General features: G+C 43.6%; 1 pseudogene; it reads left to right on the top strand.

Moving 5' to 3' along the window:
* Positions 1-607: 607 nt before the first annotated feature.
* LOC110558633 (high mobility group protein B1-like) overlaps positions 608-25,678 on the top strand; it is a 38,296-nt pseudogene continuing 13,225 nt past the window's right edge.

Raw genomic sequence — 25,678 nt, 5'->3', positions numbered from 1 at the left:
CCCAGCACTTCCACGGGAGGCACAGAACGGGAAGTCCCTGAGCAAACTGATCAGCCAGACCAGCAATGCGAGCACGAGTCAGCGAGAGACTCTGCCTCAATGTGTAAAATGGAGAGCAATGACGGAAGACACTCAGCACGAACCTCTGCCTCCACAGACACATGCGTATACATGTACCCCCCACACTTGCACCCATCCATACAGACACACATACATACTTCCGTGCTCAGCACACATATACATATGCAAAAAAAGAGAAAGGAGTCATGGGTAACAGAAAGAATCCCAAATGAGGTTGTAAAGAACTGGTCTCTGTGCTTGTGACAAATAGAAAGGCAGGTTTCAGCCAATAATGCCCTGGACGCCTCAGGAGCACAAACCTCCATGGCTGTTTCCCCACCCAGGTCTCTGAAAAGCTATCAGGACAGTGGGGACAGGCATATCACGGATAGCAGCGTAACGGTGCTTATCTTTGGGTGACGAAATCATGCGTTTTGAATTTTTTTTCCCTCCATCTTGTTTACTCTCTAACACGCCTACAATGAGCATACCTCCTCTATACAAAGCGAAATGTTTCAGACAGACTTTTAAAGTTATAGAAGCGGTGATGAGCCCCGCTCAAGAGAAGAGAGCATTCCAGTTTCAGCGTGCCCAGGTTTCTAAAAGGCAGGTGAGCCTGCCTTGCCTCATGACACAGTCATTCCCACTTATCCAAGCGGGCTGTGTTTCAAGAGCCACAGGGGATTCCCGAAACCAGAGATGGGTTGTTGTTTTATGTACACTGTTGATGTAGACTTTCACAGTTTACACCTTGAAGAAACACTTTACAGCTTCTCTTCGGCGTACACAGAGAGCCGGCACCACCGCTCTCCCACTTCAGGTCCATCACATGCTCAAGCAGGGCAACGCTGGGGCAGCCAATCAGATATTCAAGATGCTATTCAGTGACTAACAGATGGGGAGCAGCTACAGCTTGGATGCAACGGACAAGAAGTACTCAGGTTCAAATGCAGAACATGTCAGGGAGAGGCTTTTATAACACTACTCAAAAGCAGCAAACCACTTAAAGCTTATGAATTGCTTGCTTCCAAAAGTTTTCTAGCTCATATTTTCGGACTGCTGTTGACCATGGGTGGCAGAAACCAAGGAAAACAACTCCACAGATAAGAGAGGGCCTGCTGTTTCCAGGCCAAAGAACCACGGAGTATGATGAGTGCACCTGCTCTTTGGAGGGTGGCCTTGTGCTTGCTAAACGGCCCTGAGAGCAGCAGAGGTGCTCAGCTGGAGCCAGAGAGGAATACCATGAACTGACAGAGAAAGAAGTTACTAAAAGCTGAATGGTTGGTTGTCTTTTATCTAACGGTGCCACTACAACTCAGCAACAGGTTGGGGCTCTCCCCTGCCACGCAGAGGCTGGATGCTAGGGCAGAAGAGTGAATGGCACACATATTCCATCCTCCCAGTGCTGGACGGGTGCTCAGCTGTAGCATTTCCTCATGGGGTGAGGCAGAAATGACGGGAGCTCGTGGAGAGATGGAAGTGGGAACAAGAAGTTAAATTCCGTCAGCTGCTGTGAAAGTTAACCAGCCTGAGCCCTCACGCGGAGGCCACCGCCTAGGCAATGCAAGACACTATGTGAGCAGTTTCAGACGAGTCTGCTCCTTGTGTCACAAACTGTAAAGACCCACGTTACAGAAGTGTCCTTACAAGTGTTAGGCTAATGTAATATGGCTGTTCAGAAAACTGAAGCAGAGCTTCGGGAAAGGAGGCTGGTGAGCTCAGGATTTTTAAAGAAACTTTGACCAGTGCCCCAGGGGGTGACTAAAATTAGGCCACGTAGGAACAAAAACGTTTCAAACTAAGAAGTGATTGTGAGCTAAGATCACAAAGAGCAGGAAAGAGTTGGGAGCGTTCATTAGTGTAGAGCTCAGGTCATGGCCAACACCTGAAATACCACACACTCAGAAACCGGGAACCACTTCCTCTTGAGATTTTAGGACAGAATTTAGAAATATCATTTTGATCTCACAAATTACAGAACCTGTGAGTTACATTCAACAACTGTTTCTTTGTGTCCACATGGCATCTCTCATGCAGCTTGGCCTTTTGTTTCATGGGGATGTAACTTTTTCTTTTTCACTTTTGATTATTTTGAGTCTCAAATGTTGCTTCTTCTGCAGCTTGTAGACTGACCTCCCACAATGAAATTGTTTCTTCTTCCTAAATATGCTATTTTTCTCAGTGAGTTCAGACATTATTATGTTTCTGGAATTACAATGTTTCTGGAAACTGGGGACAATTGCCTGGTTTGGAGATACGACAAGAGAAAAAGAAATTTCTAGAAGGCAACATCACTGCTAAATCCTGAAGAGAGAAATGCCTGTCAAATATGCCTTTGACACAGGAGAAAGGGCTGGGGTCTAGAGTGCAGAGATGGGTCCCCTGCCTCCCTTTTCTATTCCATAGCATTTGTCAGCTGTGATGCAAGTATTTCAAAAAACCCCAAAACGTTTCCTCTCCTTCATGTTGTTTGTCTTGAGGTGGACCAAATGTTAAAGATAAGCCAGGCTTTGAATGAGAGTTGAAGCCAAGTGTCACCCAGGCAAGTAGTCCTTTCTCTTAAGCAACCTCTTCATTCTCTGCTCAGTCATGCCCTGCCTCCTTCACCTCCAAAATATGTCTCCAGTGAACAGTAAATTCACTTAGGGCCATATGCTTCTGTCCATGTCTACACAGGTGCCAGGAGTTGACCACATGCATGCCCATGCTGACAGCTGCTTTCTCTGGTTGACTGGGCAAGTTCTTGTCTCAAGAAGCTGAGATTCTGCTCAACAAGCCTTGTGCAAACCAGTAGAGAGTTCGTAGTCTGGAAACTATGCGGCATGCTATCCCTCCCCATTTCCATGTCCATAGAAACATTGTTAATCTACCTTTTGTGAGATCCGATGTGAAGTCAGAATTCTTTTCAACCCAGTGGCTGCTTAGCCACTACCAGCCAACTGTATTGTCTTTTTTTTTTTTAATAAAAAAAATCATTTGTGGGCTGAGGGTGTAGCCCACAAATGGCAATGTTCTTGTCTAGAACACACTTGGCTTGGAATTTTGGTCCACAGCACTAATATATTAATATATATATATGCCTATCATATATATATATATATATATATGATAGGCATATATTCCTGGGACCAATCTTCTTCCCAGATCTAACCATCTATTACTGCATTAGAGGGCTGTAATACTGCTTTAAGAATGGTGTGACACAGCTGGGCATGGTGGCACACGCCTGTAACCCCAGCTCTTTCGGAGGCAAAAGCAGGCATATGACTCTGAGTTCAAGGCTATGACTGGTTGACAAAGCGAGTACAGAACAGGCAGGGCTACACAAAGAAACCCTGTCTCAAAAATAAAAAAAACAAACCAAAGAATGTCACTCACAAAGATGTTTTTATCTGGATAATGGTGGCACACACCTTTAATCTCTGCACTAGGGAGCAGAACCAGGGTAATCTTTGTGAGTTTGAGGACAGTCTGGTCTACAGAGAAGGTTCCAGGGCAGCCAAGGTTACACAGGAAAACCATACCTTGAAAAACCACAGAAAGAAAAAGAACAGTGTGTCAGACCGAATGATATGTCCATCTTTCTGTCATCAACATTATCCAATTCTTTTTTTAAGAATTCTATGTCTTTATGGGGTGTATATAAGGTTATTCGACGTATATACACCATTCATAATAACCAAACTGGATAATGAGTATTTCTGTCCTTCCAATCCTCAGTTGTATTGAGAATCACCTGGCCTTCTTTTATAAGTCATGCAAAAATATAGCACAGACATTTTCACTAATAATTGTCCTACAGCCCTAAAACATAACAAGAGTGACTCCTCTGCTCCGTTTTTGGTGCCCTTTTCTGAACTGCTTTCCTTCCCCCTCCCATCCTTCCATCCATCCTTCCCAGTCTAGTGGCTATAGGCATATGTAGTGATAGAGCATTTGCTCTGCATGTGCTAAGTCCAGGATTTGATCCTAAACATAGACGGGGCAGGAGGGGGGGGAGAGACCAAGAGAAGGGGGGAGAAGGAGGGAGGAAAAGAAGGAAGGAGAAGGGAGGAAGTATCAAATTCTCTTAACATGTTAGCAAGCTAACTCTAAACTCAGTGATAAACCCATGCTGTTTACTCAAGAGAGTAGCACTTCTTCAGTCACATACTCCGAATTGTCCCCAAATAAGATGTGTCCTACCAGGCACAGTGGGACCTGTAGCACCAGTTTCTACCCCAGTGGAGAAACATGGGTCCCTCCTGTAAAATGTCATTTTATTCCTCGAGTGACCTTATCTGATCATATTATGCGAGGTCTTTTTCTTCTTCCTTAATGTCTGCTTTTCAAAATCTAGAGCTATCAGTTAAGGACAGCAAGAAAAAGTGTTTTATCAGTCACACTTAAGTGGACCTAGCAGCCTGCTCATGTATCAGAAAGGAGAAGGTAATCCCAAGTGGCAAGAGCCATCTAATTTGATGATTGGAGCCTCTAAACCTAAGAAGCATAATATGTGCTTTTCGCCCCCTGGTATATCACTGCTACTGTCCGTGAATCTTACTCCATCGGTATGAAAGCTCTGAGGAGAGAGACGCTGCTGAATCCATCTCTGAGTCTTGGAGCCTGGGATGGCACTCAATCAATTGCTGGTACTTTCTGAGTGACTGGTCCTATTAATTGTTCCTCCAAGAAGCAGCCTTGAAAGTGTGGATGTGCTTCAGAAGGTAGCCGACATTCTATCTGAGATGCATATTCCCCACTGCTAAGCGGTGAAAAGATCCCAAGAATCCTTTATTTCTCAGGACACTTTTTTTTTTCCTGGAAATATGAGCCAGAATATTGCTTCCAGGCTTGACTACAGTTTCTATTAGGTTGGTCCAATTTACTCTCTCTCCAGTGGGTACTCAATGTCCAGAGGCATGGGGGAGGGTTGAAGAATCAACATCAGATGTGAGGACCATCCCAATCTTGGCCCTTGGGCAAAACACATCAACTTGAAATGGCAAAACCCCCAAGAAAGTTCATTAGAACATCTGGCACCTTATCAGGGATTTATCAAGCTTTCCCTGCGTTGATCCAAACTCTGGTTTAATGAAAATCGCCTGTTGATGGACAATGAATGCCAAAAATGTTTCCTTTTCTTTTCCTCCTTCTTCTGCTCCTCCTTCTCTCTCTCTCTCCCTCCCTGGCTTTCTTTACTAAAAATGTTAACTCTAAATAGTGAAGAAACCTCCTATTTTCAAGCCTGCTATAGACACTTTTTATCAAACATTTGTACTTAGGTTAATCACTCTGTGTCAACATAAAATGAGTGTCACTAACATCCATCATCCCAGCATGAGACGAGGAATTACGTGAGGTTGAATTACCCTCAACTTTTGCAACTGGGTTCTTGGCCAAGACAACATAACCTTTTGGTCTTAATTTGTATAAGTAAGAGAGATCTTCATATGTTTTACTGAATTTTAAACTGGTAACTTTAAACCACTCACGTATTTCAATGAACTAATTGTTATTCCTCTCTATCTGTGTGTGAGATGATTTACCTCTAGAAGTTGTGATTATAAAATTAAAATAAAGAACCATATTCTAACAGAGTACTGCCCATCCACACAAGTCAACAATCTTTGTTCACAGCCTGGTGAAGCATCAAAATGTCCTTCCCGTGTGATTAACATATGTCCTTTATTCCTATTTATTGAGCTCTGTTCTGCTCCATTTTATGTCTCAATTTTTGCGATGCCTTCATTTATGTGAATAAGTTAACTTACAGTGTCATCTACTGAGACAAAGAAAAGGGGTGCAGTCGGAGACTAAATAAGGCATAAAAAGACTTCAGGACCAGAGCTCTCGGAGGTCTAAAATGGTCTCAGAATGGAAACTCAAGAGCCCCAGTGGTCTGGAAAACGTGAAAGATGCCAGAGTCTGGAAAGGTCCTGGAAAACTGATGGGTGAGATTAGCAGATGGGAAAGATGAGCGGGCCAAAACCCACTCTGCTGGATCCTGCAATGGTGGCCACCTGCCATTATACATGATCCTAAACCCATACCCTGTAAAATATCAAAAGCAAACCCTAATGCAAACTGTGGATCCCAGAGGATAATGACATGTCAACGTGGGGTCATCAGTCGTAACAAATGTGCTGGCCTGGTTGGGGGGCTACCAGCAGGGAGGCTGTGCACATTGAGGCACAGAAACACACTGCACTTTCTGCTCAGGTTTGCTGTGAACCTGCAACTGCCCTAAACACTTCTACTAGATTTTAAATGTAGGTGATGTTAAATCATGTCGGAAGCTTATCTGGGAGGTATGGTATCACCTATACACTTTGAGATGCCCCTTCAGCAACGGAAAGCCGGGGCTCATCCATGACTTTATGTGTTTACTCAGGAAATAGTAAGTGTAACTAGTAAGTGTAACAAAAAGCCAGCTCGTCAAATAAGAATGTCCATTGAATTTAAAAGCAAAGATGAAGGTTAGAGATTGTTAGGCAAGCTCGCTGGATGTTATAAATATGAAAGACCTTTGGAGGTGATAAATGCCCTCAGCAGAAATAATGGGGCTCAGCCTACCCACTCTGAAGTCTTTAAATGAAGTTAACTGCAACCTAGATCTATTGAGTGCCAAGAGGCAGGGACAGAGGCAGAGGATCAAAATCCATGTGCAGAGAATGCTGTATACCCAAGTATGACAATAGCACAGGGACTTTATGCTCAGGGAGCAGAGAATGTTCGCAAGTTTCCCACTCAGCCTACTGTAGAGGGGCAAGATGCCAGTGTTTGTCACTGTCATATTTCCATCCTGTCCCTAGCCCTGTGTACATTCTAGGCTGTCTGGCTGACTATCCGATAGGGCATATTCACATCATACAAATTTCAAATGCTGTGAGGTGACATTCCCCCCCCCCCGCCCCAGGCTTCTCCCAACTCCCTGCCCTACACATTGCCTGAGAACCAGCACTGACACACCTTCCCTGAAGATCAACCTTGGGGCCTCTACTGGGATCACCCACTCCTTTGAATAAACGATGTGCTACTCTCCCTCCAAGGACCAGAAGTAGCTAGTTTAAAAGCCATAGAAGTTATAAATTAAAAGAAAGATATTGACCAAATGGGGTCCGTGTTCCTCCTCTGGATTCTTGGTGCAAACAAAACAACAGTAGCACAATAAAAGCACATGGCTGAGGCCATGACAAATGTGAGCCCAGATGGGACATGCAAAATGGCTAATAAGGAATGACATGTGACAACGAATTCATGTCCATGTATTTATCATTCTGTTTTAAAGAAATAATATGGACCCGAAATGAATGAAATTATATAAAACCTTGGATTTGTTTCAGCACTGGGCAGGGGAGAGTGGGTAGAAATGAGACTGGAACAGGACTGACCATGAATGCGTGGATAATGGTCCTTGAAGCTGCCCGGAGGATCGCTGGAGCTTTGCTTTTGCATGTACTTGGAATTTTCCATAACAAAATTAAAAAAGAAAAAAAAAAAAGCATGCAGCTCTGGCTGTTTCCCTGGCCCCACCTTGAATTCTTGCTGTCTTCGGGATCCATTAAGTTCAGGACAGTTGAAGAATCTGAGGGCTGTTGATAGGCTTGGCAAATGGAACTGAAAAGGGACATGGGGAGTCTAGGTGACACGAGCCTATAACCTGACAGTTCTGCCAATTCAGAGCTGAAGTCTGGTGGGAACTCTGAGTGACATCCTTGCAGTGACAGCTGGGAGGCTCCTGTCCTCTCTGGGTAGGATAAATTCCCACATCCTGGCTTAATTTGAACCATCCACACACATCTCTGCTCCGATGTGAAGAGGTGGCCGTGTGAAGGCTGCAGGGCGGCCAGACTCTGCAAACACACCCGGCAATGCTGCCTGGAATGCAGAGATCTGACACGCAACTCTGGGAGCAGATGTGGCCGAGCGGGGCCGGGGACTTTGCCCAGGAGTAAGCAGATGAGTGGAATATTTACTTTGAAAAGTAGCCTCTGTGGATGGGAAATGATTAATTCAACCATGAGGAATTTAGAATTCTACAGGGTGATGGCCTCAGGAAGAGAGAGCCCCCGTGAGGGGAGCTGATTGAGAAAGCCCTGTGGTGTCCAGGCACACTGAAGGCCTTTCCTTCCCACACTCATGGGACCTGGGCCTTGTTTCTGAATAGAGAAGAGCTGTGGCAAGAAGAGAGGAAGGATCCATTTACCTACTCTGAAGAAAGTATCAAGGGGCGTTTCCAAGAGAGTGAAAGTCTACAGGGTGGAAGAAAATATCAGGGACTCCTGTTAAGGAGTTCCAATTAAAGCTTAACATTGCTAATATTAATCTCCAATTAAGGTTTCATATCCAGAATATCTGAAGAAACTCCTACAGCACGTCACAAAGACAACCCAATTCTGAGATAGAAAAGGGTCTCCCATGTGTCTTCAAGGAAGAGATACAAATGCCCCATTCTGTGTGTGAAATGCAGATGCTGGCATCTTTAGTCAGCAGGGACATGCAAATGAAAGCCACAAGGACATATCACTTTATATCCTCCGAGATGACTGTAATAATATTGTTTTAAACATGGAAAATGAGCACTGGTGAGGATGTGGAGAAATCAGAGCCCTCATACACAACTGGAGGGAGCTTGGGAGGGCCCAGAGGCTGTGAGAATAGTGTAGCAGTCCCTCCCCCCCCCCCCAAAAAAAAAAAACTAAATACAGAATTACCACGTTGAACTCTGAGGGGACTGAAAGCTAGAACTTGAAAAGATAATTACACATCAGCCTTAACACCATGTGTCCATCGACAAATCCACGGATAAACAAAATGCAGAAGGTATGTGCAGTGGAATACCATTCAGCCATTAGAAACAGTGAGTCTTGACAGAGCCCATGTAGATGAGCATAATGCACGTGTCACGTGACTCCTCTTCCAAGAAATACCAAAACAGGAAAACAGGCAGACAGAGAGTAAAGATTAAAAGTGGGCTAGGAAAGGGTTAAGCAGAGCCTGTTTGTGATTACGAAAAGCTATTAAAATAGACATGGTGATGACAGTTGTATCACACTGTAAACATAACTAAACGCTACGGGACTATTCAGCCCAGCATTGCTAAAATGGCACATTTTGTTACATGTATTTTACTACATTTAAAAAATAGTATAGATTTTTTTTTTAAGCTGTACGTTTAAAAGCAGGTGAATTTTATAAGATGTGACTTATATCTCAATAAAGCTGACAACTTTAAAAGCCAACAGAAGCACACGCCTGCTAGCCTAATGCCTGTCAAGGCTGTGGCTGAAGGAAGGGATGAAGTGACCTGGCACCCGATGTTAAATGAGGGGGTCTCAGCCCCAGGGGCACTATTTCTGGTCATCAGAATTCTGTGCAGCCACTTTTCCATGCTCTTGCAGTGAAGTCCACCTGTGCCTTGTACAGAAATGCTGGTGTGCTTCTCCACGTCTCTACAGCTTGTGGGGAAGACCCTCCTTTGTGCCTTCTTAGCCCCTTTGCCAACACAGGGCAGCATGGATACACCTGGCTTGATGAATGTGAACAACAGAACCATTCACTCATCCTTAAACAAGATGAGCTGCTGGGGAACCGTGGACGCCTCCGGGGAGGGCTGACTTCCATCCTTCCTGCATAATGCAGACTGGGGGTGTGGGGAAAGCCAGAGTCCTATGGAGATCAACCTCGTCATTCCACTGTGGCCTACTGCTTCCTGCTCTTAGCCTCTTCTTCCTGAAGCTCTTCTTTCTCTGCTCTAACAACACCTGTGTGGATGCCCTTCCCGGTGGACACAGGCCCTACTCTGCCTCCAGGTTGCACCCCACAAACATTCTCTGCCCAGCTAATTCTGCTATGTTCAGGTCTCAGCCAGGGTTTCCTCATCCTGGAGCCCTTCGAGGCCTTCATCGCAGTGAGCTGACATTCCTCGGAGCTCACTCTTGTGGCTCTCTTTGGTCTATGGAGTCCTGGAGGGCAGAGACACATGGCCATCCTTTCATTCCTTGGCACAGCAGCTGGCACATAATAAGCTTCCATGTGTTTGATGAGTGAGTAAAAAACAGACAGATGGAAGGCAGAACCACAGCCTTGTCCTACCCGAGGACAATACTCACTCTGAATGATGACAGTCGTCACTGCTTCCCTTAGAGAATGATATAAGTGGGTTCTGAACCTGCACAACTAGGAAATAGTGAATGAGACTGCCTTACTCCCACCCTCTTCAGACCATCACAGAGCGTGTCTCCCTCAGCTTTCAGATCACTAAAGACACTCCTCCAAGATTTCCCAAATAATTCTTCATCCGTCACCACGGGCCAGACTTCACCCTGCCCGTGCAACAGGTTAGGTTCCGCTGTCTGGAGCCTCCCACATGGCTTCCCTGTCACGCTGTGAACGTGTGTTGAGTGCAGTGCAAAGGGAGGGAGCTAGCTCTTCATTCCTTTTCTTCCATTACCATGCTAACCTTTTCAAGATGCCTCATGTATGATTTCAGTCAAAACCACAGAAATAAAATGCCAGGCATAGTGGGTACCACCCCGCTGTCTACAATCTCAGCACTGGGGAAGATGAGGCAGAAAGATTATGAGTTTGGCTTACAGTGAGACCGTGTTTCAAATTTTAAAAAAATAATAATAATGGAGAAAGAAGAAAGCAAGGAATGAAGGGAGGGAGGGAGGGAGAAAAACCATAGTTTCTGATTTTCCATTTTCTATATATTACAGTTGAACACGGAAGGCAACAGTGGAGAATGTATTCTTTCCCGAGAGGTCCTTTTAATAGGATATGAACTATACTGCAGACATCTTCCCAAATCAAAGAAGCTTAACAAGACTAGCGTTAAGTCCTGCTCTAATCTGAAATCTACCCTAAGATTTCCCAGGGAGTTACAGGACCCTCTAAGTCCAGTGTGCAAAACAGTTGGCTAAACATTTATTGTTTTTCTCTTTAGTAAATGAGTATGTGTTGGTGATTTTTTATTGCATAATAAAACCAGCCTACAGTGGACTTTCTCCAGTGTGTCCCCACACTTTAAAACCACCGTGCTTTCTCTCCCTTGCCCTGTTCTTTATCTGGCATCCGGCCTTGACCTCAGCTCAGTGTTCAGTGGAGTGATGGCCACAGCCTCGGGCAGGGAGTTTCCGCTGGGCCAGGGTGTCCTGCTGTCTGCTCATTTGGGGATCCGAATGGTATGGACAGATTCTGGGATCGGTTTGCGCCCTAAGGGAAGTTGTCCTCTGTGGATATTGCTTTTATAGACTCTGCTTGTTTCTGGCTCTATGGTTTTTTTTTATTATTACATTCCTTTGCAATTCTAGCAGCTGTTTTTGTCAAGAGTCTTAATAAAGTTTGAACCGCTAAGTGAACTTTATGGAAATTGGTCACAGACGTATATTTGCGGCACCTTTAGAGAAGCAGAGGCTGAATTGCCCCTGGCCTGCAGTGACAAAATAGCCCCAAAGTGCAGGGGAACTCAGCAGAAGGCTTCCTACCTAATTTTCTCAAAGTCCGCTGTTCTCCAAACTATGGGTTTCTTTAAGCCTGTTTTACCACAGTTGTTCAGAAGCGTTGGGTTACTCGCTTAGGAGGATGCTCTGAGGGCTGTTGAAGCAACACATTTGCTTGGCGTGGCTTGGTCTGTCTTGTGCTGCTTCCCCTCGGAAGCCGAAGCTCAGAAGAATCAAACTCAGAGACACAGGAGAATTCTTGAATCTGTAAGAGATAAAAAAAAAAAAAAAAAAAAAATGCCCGGTTGAGATGCTAAAATCATCGCTCCGTGTCTGTCATTCAGTGCCCTGATCTGGCAGCGACCTTACCCTGATCCGACAGTGTCCTCTGAGTCCAAAACCCTGACCTTCCCAACACACCCGAGTTGTAGACGCTACCCTTCCACTTCACACACCATTGCGGCAGAAAAATAACTCAGCAACAGGCCAAAACGAACTGCTCATCTCTCTTGGATGTGATGTCACACATTTCCCTGAATAAAGCAGACTCGGAGAACAATAAACGTAGGCAGGCAGCCCACCCTCCCAAATCCTTCCTCATAACGAGGCAGTGAGGGGGCACTCTGACACCAACACTAACTAAAATCAGAAACTGGCCATCTAGCAACGCTGCACTAGTAGAAATATAAGACTCTAGAATAAAAGACTTTAGACAAGCACTTCGGACATAAGACCTGCAAAACCCAAGGGTGGGGCCCGGAGGCTTTTGAAACCCACACTTCTCTTAAGGCTTGGAGTTTCCTCAGCGCCGTGGTTAGAATACTGGGTGACCCAGGAGGCGGGCCTAAATGGTAGTCACCCTGCGAAGATGCTGCTCCCAGACCTCAGTGACTATAAAATAAACAGACATTTCTGCCCTGCCAGATGGACTGGGTGGATGGAGGATGCAGCAAACGCTTAGCTGCTGCAGGACCCGAGTCAGCAATCATTCAGCTCCTGGACAGGCTGCTGAGAATTCGTTGGATCTTCCTTTCCTTCTGACTGTCATAGTATGCTGCAAAATGAGGGAGGAGAGTAAAGAAGATAAAGAGCCTTACATCCTTCATGACGATGCCACGCCGGAAGTCACTAAAAATGATTTCCAATCCCTTCCTTAATCCCCATCCAGGGTCAGCAGACACTTCATCTTGTTTTTGCTTTTTAGAAAACTGACGATCTAGGTCCAACCCATCGCTTCTGTTGATACCCTCACACCTGGGCTTGCAACTGAAACTCCTGAGGAAAATTTCTCTCCACGCACACACAACAGCATGCATTCCCTCCAGCAGACAGTGGAGGGCGATGTTGTACCGACGTCAGCCGCTCCGGAAACTTCCTTTCCAAGGGAAAAGGGCTCTTTCCCACAGTAATACGAACACGATGTACGATAATGAAAACAATAACTACATCAACATATTTTCCCCAGAAGTTCTTTTTATTTGTCCAGAGTGTGAACGTAGGACCCTTTAACGATGAGATACCGAGATAAATGAATGGGTTTCTGAAAAGGGTGGAAAGCATAGAAAATACTTTCAAGATGGTATTCCCGGACCTTGTAACTTGATGATTTTGACTACTGTATATTAGGAATCTCATTACAAACCATTGTTCAGCCGTTTAAAGATAATATAACAGCAATAAAGTATAGACACACCAAGATTAACATCTGGCTGCAATCAGGACGGTGTTGTAAACGAGACTCAACTGACTGGATTTCTCCAGTCAGGGCACAAACCTGGCACGAACGGCACAAAGATACACTCCGAAACGAAGCGCTGTGACAGCTGAATGTTATTTTCAACTGCTACCCTTAAGATCTGTGCTCGCCACTTCTCCATTCCCTCCCTGAAGCCTAAACTCCCGAAGACCCAATTTAATTCCTGCCTTTTCCGTTCCCAGAGCAAACTTGCTTCTACTCGACAGAGGCTTCTTTGTAGCTCCCTGCTAGTCTGGTCGGATACCGCTCCGCACCACACAGGTAACTTAATAAATCAATTTAAGGAGCATAGGCAAGTTTACAGCGTGCTCAGAATGTTCTAGAAGTACAAGCAGAGAAAGCTGGCTTTAATCCAAGCACACTTTCATAATTCCTAGGAGGGTTGCCAGATAGAATACAGGACAAGCCCTTCAATTTGGTTTTCAGATAAATAAGATTATTTTCAGGGTAAGGATATCCCGTGCAATCTGTGGGCCACACTTAACACTTTCAAGGTATCTGTTGTTTATCTGGAACTCAAATTTACTCATGCTTCCTCTGGAAGGCGGGACACCGCTCTTCAGGGGTGCTCAAACCCAGCAGAACTGTTATATCCAGTCTCCACAGCCCTTCCAGGTCTCAGTCCGTGTTGTGTGAAGGTGGAAAGAGAAGCCTATGAATTTACATGCGTTTTTAAAATGTGCCTGCTGCTCGGGCTTGGGGAGAGATAGGGGACTGGGCTTTTTTTCCCCCTTCGTTACCCGGAGAGGATGGTGCTGCCAAGAGCCCGATGGAGACAATTTGGCTGATTTAATATTTGTAACAGTTTGAATGCAAAATGTTCCCCCCCCCTCCACGGGCTAGGTTTTGACTGTTCCCCTGCTAGCAGTACTGTTTAAAAAGGCTGTGGAATATTTAGGAGATGGGTCCTAGCCAGCAGAAGTAGGTTACTAAGAGTAGGCTTTTGCCTAGTTATGCCACTTTATGCCTATGCATCTAGTTTCTGCTTCATTATCTACTTCCTGGTCCACTATAGTGATGAGCAGCTTCTACCACAGCCTCCAGGACCGTGAACTGAGCTGCTCCTTCCTGTCCTGGACCTAAATCTACTGGAACCGTGAGCCAGAATAAATCATTCATCCCTTCAGTTTTTACTGTCCGGTGTTATGGTCATCACAAGACTGAACTAATAATTCTGCTTAATGAATAACTTACTTGGGAAACCATGTCTGAAGGAAACGTGGCTGGCAGCTAACAACAGGTTTCAGCCCGAGTCACAGAATGAGAGTTAAAGGCGTGTCTGCCCTTAGCCCCAAACAGAGGAGGCAGACCAAATCGCCCACCACGAATAACAGCTAACGTGGCATCATGACCTTCATTTCTACCATGAGGGGACAAAGAGCTGGCCTGTGGCTTGCAATCAAGTGAATGAACATTTAAACATGTTCCCCAAGGCTTTCCAATGGCAGGTAACCTCACAAGCATGGTACCCCCAAGTTATATTTCTCTTTGCTGTGGAAGCAGAGGGAAATGATCCCTAGCATACTGCTGGTGAGCTTGTACCTGGTGTGACCATTATGGAAAACCACTCAGCCTAAATCTTCCTAAGAACTAGAGGGTAGAATAACCCTATAGTCCAGCAATATTCTTCTGGGTATGCGTCCAAGAGGACCGCAGTCAATATGGCCACTGTCTTCGCCTTGTATTCGTTCACTGCAGCATTGTCCAAAGTAGCCAAGTGATGGAATTGAACCTAAGTGTCTCTTGATAGGTGGATGGATGAAGAAAGTGTGATACACACACACACACACACACACACACACACACACCACTATGCATTATCCTTAGACGTTTCTGTCACTTGTGGCAACGTGGATAAACTGGGAATGTTACGTTAACTGAAATAAACCAGATACAAAGAGATAAGCCATTTGATATCAACTATATACGGGATCCAAAATAGTCAAACTTGTGGCAGAGAGCATAATGGTAGATACTGGAGATGGGAGAGGCAAGAAGGGGTAGGATTAATAGTTGTAGGGGCCAATTTTCAGGTAGGCAAAAGGAACAAATTGGTAAGGTTTATGGCCCAGCGTGATGAGTATAATTATAACATGTTGCATACCTCTAATTTACTGAGTATGAAAGTAAAAGATGTTAATTGTCTTGACTTACTCACATACCTTACCCTGCACTATATATTATATATACCTACATATGCATATACATACATATATAGTCAATTAAAGATAAAATTTTTAAGTGAATAAAGTTAAAAACACTTGAAACTCTTAGAAAAATAAAATTCTTTTCTAGATTTTCAATATTAAATAGACAGACAAAATATTAGAATTTCCTTATCATTTTCCTTTTTTCTTCCCAGTTTTGGGAGTTGAACCCAGGACCTCACACAAGTCAGAAAAAAAAATGCTCTATCATTTAGCTATAATAACCTCAGCCTTCCTTTCAAAAACTGAAAAAGATTTCAACCTAATAGAAGCAGAGTCACCCAAGGCCTGTGCATTACAAAAGCTATTGTTTTTGTTGTTGTTGCTACTATACTGATATGACATACGTCAAGGAGTTCAAAACCCAAGAGACAAGGGTAACTAGTACCTCAAAACATCACGGCCCAATTAATGATACATTAAGCAGAATCTGGTGTGTTTGAACTCATGACAGTAGGAAAGACTAACACTGCCACAGAATCTCTGCAGTCTTGGGAGGGTGAGGTCAGGAGGCAGACATTTACAGAGCGTTGAGCTCTGAGCACCGGTTATTTAAGGCAGATCTTTCAGGGTGAGAAACCGGAATAGGAATTATCCCTTGGGGTTGGAGGACTCTGTGGAATGATTGAAGCACGTTTTGGTGAGTAGTAAATTGAGGTCCTAAAAAGTAAGCTTTTTACCTAGGCAAGCAGATTTTGTTTTTCCTAATATGAGATTGTAGGAATCTCTTAAAGCAAACAAGGAAAGTAAACTTCGATTTCAGTTTTATCTGCCTTGTACCATTACCTTGGAACCAACAATGCTGTCATCCCGACGCAGGTGGACACAGGTCTGTCTCCACATGGCAACCTTTGGTTTCAGAGCAACCCAACGTAGAGGTGTTATCTTGTGATCACCTACTGTATGTCAAGCTCTTCCCAAGTTTCATTTACGAAAGTGACTTTGATGTTCGTATTGCTTGATAAGGAACCAAGTCTGAAAGATAACGGGTCATCTGCAAAACCTCGTGGATCACTCATTGATGGCCTGCAACTTGCAGTTCTTGCCTTTTTCAAAGAGTTTATATCTATTTTATTAATCAGAGTAGAAACATACTTTCTTTTCATGGATAAATACTAGTGTAAACATGGGTACTATAGAAACATAGTTATTAGCAATACTAAAGCTGGTTGAAATTAGGTAGTTAGGTTTTGTCCACTAGGATTGACATAGACAGGAACTGAGATATGCTTCAAGCTTTTCACCTCAGTCTTCAGCAATGGTTAGGACTGAAGGGCCAATGCTGGCTTCCTTGAACCTCTATCTGGTCCTCCCTTTGAATAACCCTTGCAATGAGAATGTGACAATTTTTCCCAGAATTTCACCATCTGGCCCCCTCTCTTAACTCATTGTCCTACCTACCCTGAAGCAGGATGCTCCCAACACCCCCCAAACCCAGCTTCCAGCTCTAGTTTGCTGCTCAGAAGTTGCCACTAGACTTTGCCTGAAGCCTAGGCTTACTTTCTTAAGGAATTAGCTGCTTTGAGCACTGTAGCAACTCCACTTTCCCAGGATAATCCATCAAAAACATGGCCTAAGTCACGATAACACCAAGCCCCCAGTTTTCAAAGTCAGACATGAAACTATATCTCAGTGACTTCCTTTGACCCAAAGGAAAAATGCAAACCAGCCTTACTTACTTCTTCATGTTAATCACAAAGGAAGAATGTTTTAAACACGGAGCGGATGGTGCTGTTTTTCAACCTTTTTCTCCTAGTGCTGGATGCCTCTTGAACTGCACTATTTGTTTTAATCATCAGCTTCAGTGACCTCGCTCCTTATATTTATTATGCTTTGGATGAAATAATATTGTAGGTGTTCCCATTTTTTAAATTCCACACTACTATAAAATATACAGTGAATCTATCACTATCTCACAGATGTGCTTACTCTTTTGAAATCCTCCGTGATCTAGCTTCAAACCATCCCTTTCTGAGAAACAAAGGCCAACTGATGTTTCATTTGCTTTGGGAAGTGCTGGCTTCTTTGTTTTAGGTATACAGCTCGGATTTATGTTTTCTTTTAAATAGATTTTTGTTTATTTGTTTTATGATTTGCCTGGACAATCTTCCATGGAAAACAACTGTGTAGTGGCACAGGCTGGTATCGTAGATTTTAACCTTAGAAAATAGGGTTCTTTATTAATAAAAGGGAAGGTTTTCTTTTATCCTTAGCACTTCAGAACTCAGCAGTAACAGCAACAGCACAATCTCACCTGAAATTTTAGTAATATATTTCAGCCTATTTGTAAAATAATAATAATTCACTTTTAACTGTTCACAATTAAAATATCTATGAGCATGTTGGACCCAATATTGCCTAAAATAAGATGACCTAGACTTTGAAATTTCTTCTCTTTTAAAGAGACTGTATCTATTTTATTTGTCAGGGTAGAAATATACTTTATTTGCAGAGATAAATACCATTTAAACACAGGTGCTATAGAAACATGATAATTATTAGCAATACTAATCCTAGTTGTAATTAAGTGGTCATGTTTTGTCCACTAAGATTGCCAAACAAGAATATTTGATAAGCCACTTATTCCTTCCTCCATACTATATGATCTCTTTAAGACCAAATGAAGTCAGTGACTTTGGGATTATGATTAGTGTTAAAAGGAGCAAGTTATCAAAAATGTACCAACTTGAGATCTTTATTTATTGTTACTCATGAGGAAGGAGCCTTTCCTAGATAGTTTGTTCATAGAAAGTCCCTCCCTGGATTTCTGCAAACACACCATCATCATGCTCATACTATGTGTTCATCTGAGACTTACAGGAAAGAGGAAAGCTTTGCATTTCCACCCTCAAAAGTCAGCTTTTACTCCTCTTGGAGAAAGCATTGCTCTTGTTGATTCTGATGATTTTAAAATGTAGAGAAATATAGCAACTCCCAAAGTCCCATAATGAAAGAAGTATATCCTAGTCCTTTTACCAATGTCTAAGAATAAGGATAAATTAGAATAAATCCTCTTTTCTGTATTTGGGTGAAGAAAAATCACTTCAATTCTGAGCTGATTTCTCTCTCTCTCTCTCTCTCTCTCTCTCTCTCTCTCTTTCTCTCTCTCTCTCTCTCTCCCTCAGATACCAGTTTCAATCATAGGGCAGTGTTACTAAAACTGAAAGAAAATGTTGACCTTGAATCCACAGTCCTGCAGAGGACCTTAGCTACATGCCTCACCATTCACCTATTATTCCATGACTTACAGTCCCAGCAAACTCTGTCTTAGGAGGCAAAGATTTGAAAATGAATGAACCTCATCTTGAGGTTACTCAAGAGAGACCGCAAATGTCCCGAGTAGTTTGAAGAAGTAAGCAATTCTACATACCCTGGAAGAGTGTTTCCATGATCCAGGACAAGATCCAAATTCAAATTTTTAAGTATGGTTTCCACCGCATCTTATTGTTTTAACGTCATTGTTAATTAAAAAGTAACAATAAATTCAGCCATCAAAGGTCAAGAACCACCGTTACTGAAAAGAAACAAAGTATCAAGTGACAATGATTCTGAACCCCACACTGTGTGGTACAATCTCCCTGCCGATAAGCAAACCAAACTGCCTACCTCAGGCATCCACAAGTGGGTTAACAAATTTACCTTAGAACCAAAGTTTCAGAGGACAACTTTAAGCTGTATGTAAAGGAATGGCGAGCATGCCTTGGTTGAGGTCAGCTACTACCTTGAACTTAATTAAGAATTTCAACCATTCTAAGTTAAAATATGAATTCCCAAATGGCGACAGCCGCAGCTGTAGTTTTCCAAGCCAGTTGCTTCCTCTTGTTTTCCCCTCCAGCCAGCGTTAGCCTCAGGCACACTTGTAAAAGTTTGCCTCCACATCCCCGAGGCTGTGGGAGGACCCGCAGCTTTGGCAGGCCCGTGGCTCACTGAAAGCGGCTTTGCGCTAGCACTCCATTTATTTCTGAAATGCTGGCAAAGCTGAAAGAGGCTCCAATTCCACGGGGGGCAACATTTTTCTTCAGAAAAATTGTCAGCACAGGTAAAACAGCTGTGTGCAAATTAAGAGAAATTAGCTATTACGTCAGATTCCTATAGTTGAGGATGATTTTCATTGACATAAACGTACTGTATTCTAAAGTCATAAAAAGTAGTGTTTCCCAAATGAGACCCAGGGATTCCAAAGATAGCATGTATGTGATCTATGGCCCGTCTGAGAACGAAGTTGGGGAATCACATCATCTCTAACTATCTGGCTGTTCCCACTCTCCAAAACAGGGCTCTGGCCATTAAGTAGTGGGAGGAAGGTCACCCCAGATGGAGATAGGAGGGACCCCCAGAGGGAAGCTGATATCTAACATTGTCCTGGAGGTCAGCCTTGACAAGCACACAAGACAGTCCCCATCTCCTTTGTGATTGAGTAGGTGCTAAGAGCATGGATGTTATGAGCCAATTTTGAAACATGTATTGTAAGTATTGTAAAAAGTCTGGGACAAGCAGGGGGCCAAGGAAGAAAGGCAGTGCTGTAAAACTTTATTTGTTAGTCCGGATTTTAAACTTGGCTACCGTCTGTACAAAAACAACAACAAGGGCATGTTTGGTGCCATAAAGTGAGTTTTTAGAAGAGATTAGAACAAAGAGAAGAGATTAGAACAAAGATGGTAGGAAAGACAGGAGGGCTGGGAACTAGGTGACTGTGATGGAGGCATGTCTCTTTGTAGATCAAAGCATCTCAAGGTCAATTGTTTACGTCAGCAATACCCAGAAATGACTCCCTGGACTGTGAGCTAACTACATTCATCTCTCAAGCGATTCATCACAATACATTTTTGGTAGCCTGAGATGTTCTTTTTGATGGACTATTCGTGGTGTATGTCAAATGTGTGAGGGATGACTAGAGCCAGTTCATTACAGTTGATTGCTTAATATTCAGGAATTTACTACTAAGTTTGCAGAAGCAGCTATTATAAAAAAAAATACAGGCTTACAATTAAGTAAGATATATTACAAACAAGTAAATAAACCTATCCAGTGATGTTTTATTTTAGTTATATTTTCCAGTCTAATCTTTCATTTTTATTATGGGTTCATAATTGTTTTTTTATTATTTTGGTAATGGTTTCCCTAATATCTCTGTCACATGATCAAGAATCTGTATCATCTCATTAGCATCTTTGGATCACCTTTCACCACTTGAGACCTTTGTCCTATTCTTATGCCACTGAGTTGAATCCTAGTCATCCTTGGCTGTTATGGATGAGATATCACTTGACTCTTATGAAAAACAACGGTATTCTTGTTATGGAAAACAACAGTATCCTTGTTTTATGAAACGGTCAAAGCTACTACATGGGTGCAGGCCTAAGTTCTAAGCCACCATCTTCAGTCTGTGACTTGGAGGTCAGTTCAGTTTTCAAGGCCATGAAGTAGGAGGTAGACGCGCCCTGCTTGAATGGCTTTGCAGTGGCTAGCCTCTGTCCTAGACCCTGAGGTCTGCAATTTCAGTTCTCAAAACCCTATGTGCTGATTAGAATCATATTCTTTTCTGCAAAGCTCGGGCTGAACCTAGAGTGCATTCAGAAACAGCTTGACAGGTTTGCTTGCCCAGACTCTTCTCCCCATGTTCTCTTGAGTCTTCTCCAGTTCCCTGGGGATGTGCTTTTTGATCATCCATCTAGGATGCTAGAACTTTAGTTGCCTCACTCTGTTGAGCCCTTCCATAGCTATACTCACATACTGGACCAAGCGGGGAGAGAGCTGAAAGGAAAACAGTAAAGGTACTCATGCTTTGGGTCCATTCTTCTTCCCCCATCCCACTTAAGACTGCTTAAAGGGCCTCCTACCTCTGCCCTCGCTTCATAACCACATTCCATGGGGGGAAGAAGGAGCCCACTGCTCTATATCCTATATCTGGAGGGTTTTTCTTTCTTTTTTTTTACCATTTCCTGACCTCCTGAAGGAGGCTGCTAGCTACTCTGTTTTTGTAAACCCCCCATTTTTTCTAATGATTCCTTTGAGCTTTGTCCTTTCTAGACTCCCACTTGTCACATTCTCATCCCCCTGAATTTTATCCAAACTTTGAACGCTCACAATATGAGGCTATTGTCTCCCTCAGTCCACATACTATCAACATATTTAAGTAGGTGAGCATACGTTGGTTTTGTCAGAAACTACATTTCCTTATTCACTTGGACCAAATTTCGAGAAACCCCACATATTTGCATATGAATATCAGGTCATTATTAAACGATCGCATTTGGTCATCTTCTCTCAGTTGCAGGAATTTGGAACTGTTAATATTCAGTTTTGGCCGTAGTTGATCATTCTTGTGTATGGACGTCACTGGGAGTTCTGACACTATCATGTCAGAATTTTGTGGGCTCTCTGTGCATACTGACTTCCCTCGGCCCCTATAATACATCCGTGCCTTCCCTGCACATATCCAATTCCCAGGGCTCCTCTCCCTTGTTTAACATGGGTTACTTGTTTCGATGTGTGAAAAGCATAAGATCTTTCAAAGTATGACAAGTGGGTACCCGAGAGTTGTGCAGAGCTCTGGCCTACCCACCTGCAGTAGAAGAAACTGAATTTGAGAAACAGTTTGGGGACAACTTCCCCTGGAGGATATAAGATAGACAGCCAAACTGCTTCAAAAGAGGAAAACAAGAAAAAAAAAAAAAAGGAAATAGATTATGATCCAGCAGAAACCACTCCAGCCCTCTTCAGCCAAAGCCCTTGTGAGGCCAAACTACGCCACTGACTGACAAAACCAGAGTCCATCTAACACCCTGCACAACTTACCCAACATTATTGTACCCTCTGGGGATTTCTTTGTCAAAGATAATTAACTGGGGGGGGGGGAGGGGAAAGTGGTGACCATTTCAGAAAAAAAAATCACTGAAAATATAGAAGAAAAAATTATTATAGATCAATAAGACAGGGCCCGGTAAAGAAAAAAAAAAATTGTTTTTTCTAATCCCGGAGAGAACTGACGAAGACAACTTTTATGGTGAACTTCAATCATTCAAACAAAAACATGGCATAATAACCCCCAACAGGCTTCAATAACAATTAGCTGGTGACCAAGCTGGTCCTGCCTAGACCCTCCCTTCCTGGGGCCACCCACTATCTCACTCACTAAATAGTTTCGAAGCAAAGCTCAGATCTGGAAACATTTCTTGCAGTATACATGTGGTGGTGTGGGGGGGGGAATCTGCTCCCCAAAGCTACATCTTTATTCCAAGAAGAGTAAACCAAAACAAAGGAGAAGAAGCAAAGTAAAGCCATGGGGGGGGGTGAGAAAAGGGAGTGAAGACAGGTAAAGAGGAAGAAACGGATCCATTTTTAGGAGCTGCCCTCAGATTTTTGTTTTACGCTTTAAAGAAGACAGAAGACCCCATTGTTATTCCTTCATACTGAAGAAAAGCATACACCAGAAACCAAGAAACCAAGCAGCTCCCTGGGGGAATCAAACTGATATTGAAGGGAAGTGAGTACATCCCATATGGTTAAATATGAAAGAAACATATCTGAGCTGCATTGGTCCATGGTGGCAACACTTTTTAAAATATATGGGCCGTGACCATATTTTCAGAGTTTGTATTTATTTTGCTTCGTTCCACGAGATGTAAACTGGGATATTCAGTTATAACATAGCATTTTATTGCTTCTGGGTAATTCCCCAAGAGAGGAAAACAAAGTATTTTTCCCTCAAAAAAAAAAAAAAAGTGATAAATGTTTACTGAAACATCCAGACCTTCCCACTTAAAGGTTAGACGTGGCTTTTAAATATTTTTATAAGCATCTGATCTTTTCCACCTGAATTTAGCTGATGAATCGGAGTCCAGGTATGAAGACTGAGAGAAAGGCCTGCCTGTGGAGCCCATGTATGCTGGGTTTGCTCCTTAGTAAGAGGAATCCCATCCAGCGAGCATTCTGTCATTAGAAAGGTTTGTGAGCTAGCCACAAGCCACCACCACCCCCAAAAAAAAACCCCACCAGCTATAAAACTACGGATGAGGGTTTGCAACATCAAGGTTAGCTAAATTACTAGCTACTTGTATGTCAATTTTCTCTTGTCCGCGCAAACACATCCCTAAGTACACTCTCCATAAAGGGGCTCTTGACCCTACGTTGTTTTTAAAACTCAGCTACTTGCCGAGAAGTGTGAGGGGGGAACCGGAAGCAAATATAGCAATGGGTCTTTAGATAGGCAAAGATTTCCAAGCCAGAGAAGAAAACTGGCAAGGCCCTCAGGGTTTTCATCAAAAGCTTAGTCCCTTCCTCCAGTGGGTGCTAGAGCAGGAGAGGGGTGCAGATCACGGACTAGCCAATCCCATTCATCCACTCTCTCCTGGAGTGTGACTGGTAAAAGCTGCCCTCCTGAGGAGCACCTGTGAGCAAACCCGTGCTCTCCCCCTCCTCCCCTCGCCACCCCACCCCCGCCTTTTATTTCCTGTGTTTTCTGCTGCCTCATTTTTATACCTCTGGTTTTCATTAAATAAAAGTCAGGAGTAGAAGACTGTAAATCTCTTTATGTTGTACGCAGCTCTAGGGCATCAGGTCCTCATTCCCTGCCTAAGGACTTCACTGCCAAAGCCAGGGTTCCGCCCTGGGGGAGGGAGGGAGTGAGGAGAGAGGGAGGCATCGGGTGGGGTGGGAAGGAGGCCTCCTTGTCTAGGGACCATGAACCGGAGTAACTTTTCTCTTCTGGGTTTGTTTGCTCAGCTGGGGGGACACGCTCTGCTCCAGGACTACCAGAGCTTGTAGAAAACAGCTTCCTCCAACACCCGACAATCCTTTTGAAAGTAGCTTGGAGCTGAGAGGAAAGCTGGGTTGAGGCTCTGTGCTCAGCTTTCCTCCATACGTGGAAATGTGAGCCTTGTAAACAGCTACTATATACCCCACCTGCAGCACGGTCCGCCAAAGCAGGAAGGCTCTCGGGACCTTCCTCCGCCTCAGTTGTGGGGTCTTCCCACCCATCTTCCTTGTTACCCCCATCGTCTTGCCTCCCTCCTCTAATAAACACAACCACACTGCCCACCTTTCAAGGAAAATATAGGTCATCCTTACAATGTCCTGTTGTAGCCGCTGGCTCAATATAGCAGTTGAAATGTCTGGGGTCCATGGACACTCAAATGAGGATTGTACCCATCCTTCTTTGTAACTGAAAGTTAAGTTTCCAGAGCCTCCCTGTGGACTTCTAAGGAGAGACTCAAGGGCAACGAGAAGAACCCTGCCATTGTTGGGCCTCATTCCTTATCTCTCAGCTGGAAGTGGTCCTAGAGTTTATATGTGCAGATACTGGATTAGGTCCCTTTCATTGAACACAGAATAAAGGCAATGAGTGATCAAAGATGACACTCAGCAACTTCACACCAACATTAACTCTGGAGGGACAGAGGGATTAGTTCCAAATGCCTTTAGGGTCTCCAGAGGTGCTTTATCTTCCACAGAGGCAAGGCTTTATAGCCTCAGGTGTCTCCAATGAGGAGGCAAACCTTGCCCCTTTAGGCCATAGCTCCAGCCTGAAAGCAGAACCCAAAGAAACATACTCAGCCCATAACATGAGGCTCATTCCGGGAGACCCCTTCCTGAGCTAGAAACAGGGAGAGAGGGAAACCTCTGAGCCTTACATTCCCAAGGACCAGGAAAATGTCTCTATGAAAGAAAGGAAAGAAAGAAAGAAAGAAAGAAAGAAAGAAAGAAAGAAAGAAAGAAAGAAAGAAAGAAAGAAAGAAGGGAGGGAGGGAGGGAGGGAGGGAGGGAAGAAAGAAAGAAAGAAAGAAAGAAAGAAAGAAAGAAAGAAAGAAAGAAAGAAAGAAAGAAAGAAAGAAAGAAAGAAAAAAGAAGAAAGAGCAAGAGAGCAAAGGGAGAAAAGGAGATCTGACACATGCAAGGGCAGGGAGATGTTCCTTGACCCCACATCGCCATAACTCTAGCTTCTAATGTCTGGTTGTCAGGATTCATCTCCTACAATATAGAAGCTGAAATGAACATGCACTCATCTTGAGAAAGACCCCACAGCATCTCCAGATGTTTTGGGTTATCCTCTGGGAAGGAGAAAAGCCTAGGCTGAGAGAAGTAAATATGTTCATTCCCTGAAAGGAGGAAGGTCACCAAGTGGGAACAGCTTCTACGCCTTTGGAAGTATCACATTTCAGCTGAGGAGCCAGGAATAAGATATCACTTGTTAACTCTGCTAATCCAGTAAGTAGAAATCAGACAACTGA

This window comes from Meriones unguiculatus, chromosome 19 (assembly GCF_030254825.1).
Source record: "Meriones unguiculatus strain TT.TT164.6M chromosome 19, Bangor_MerUng_6.1, whole genome shotgun sequence".
NCBI classification, from domain to species: domain Eukaryota; kingdom Metazoa; phylum Chordata; class Mammalia; order Rodentia; family Muridae; genus Meriones; species Meriones unguiculatus.
Note: the sequence above shows the minus strand (reverse complement) of the source record. Positions and strands in the feature narration are given on the sequence as shown.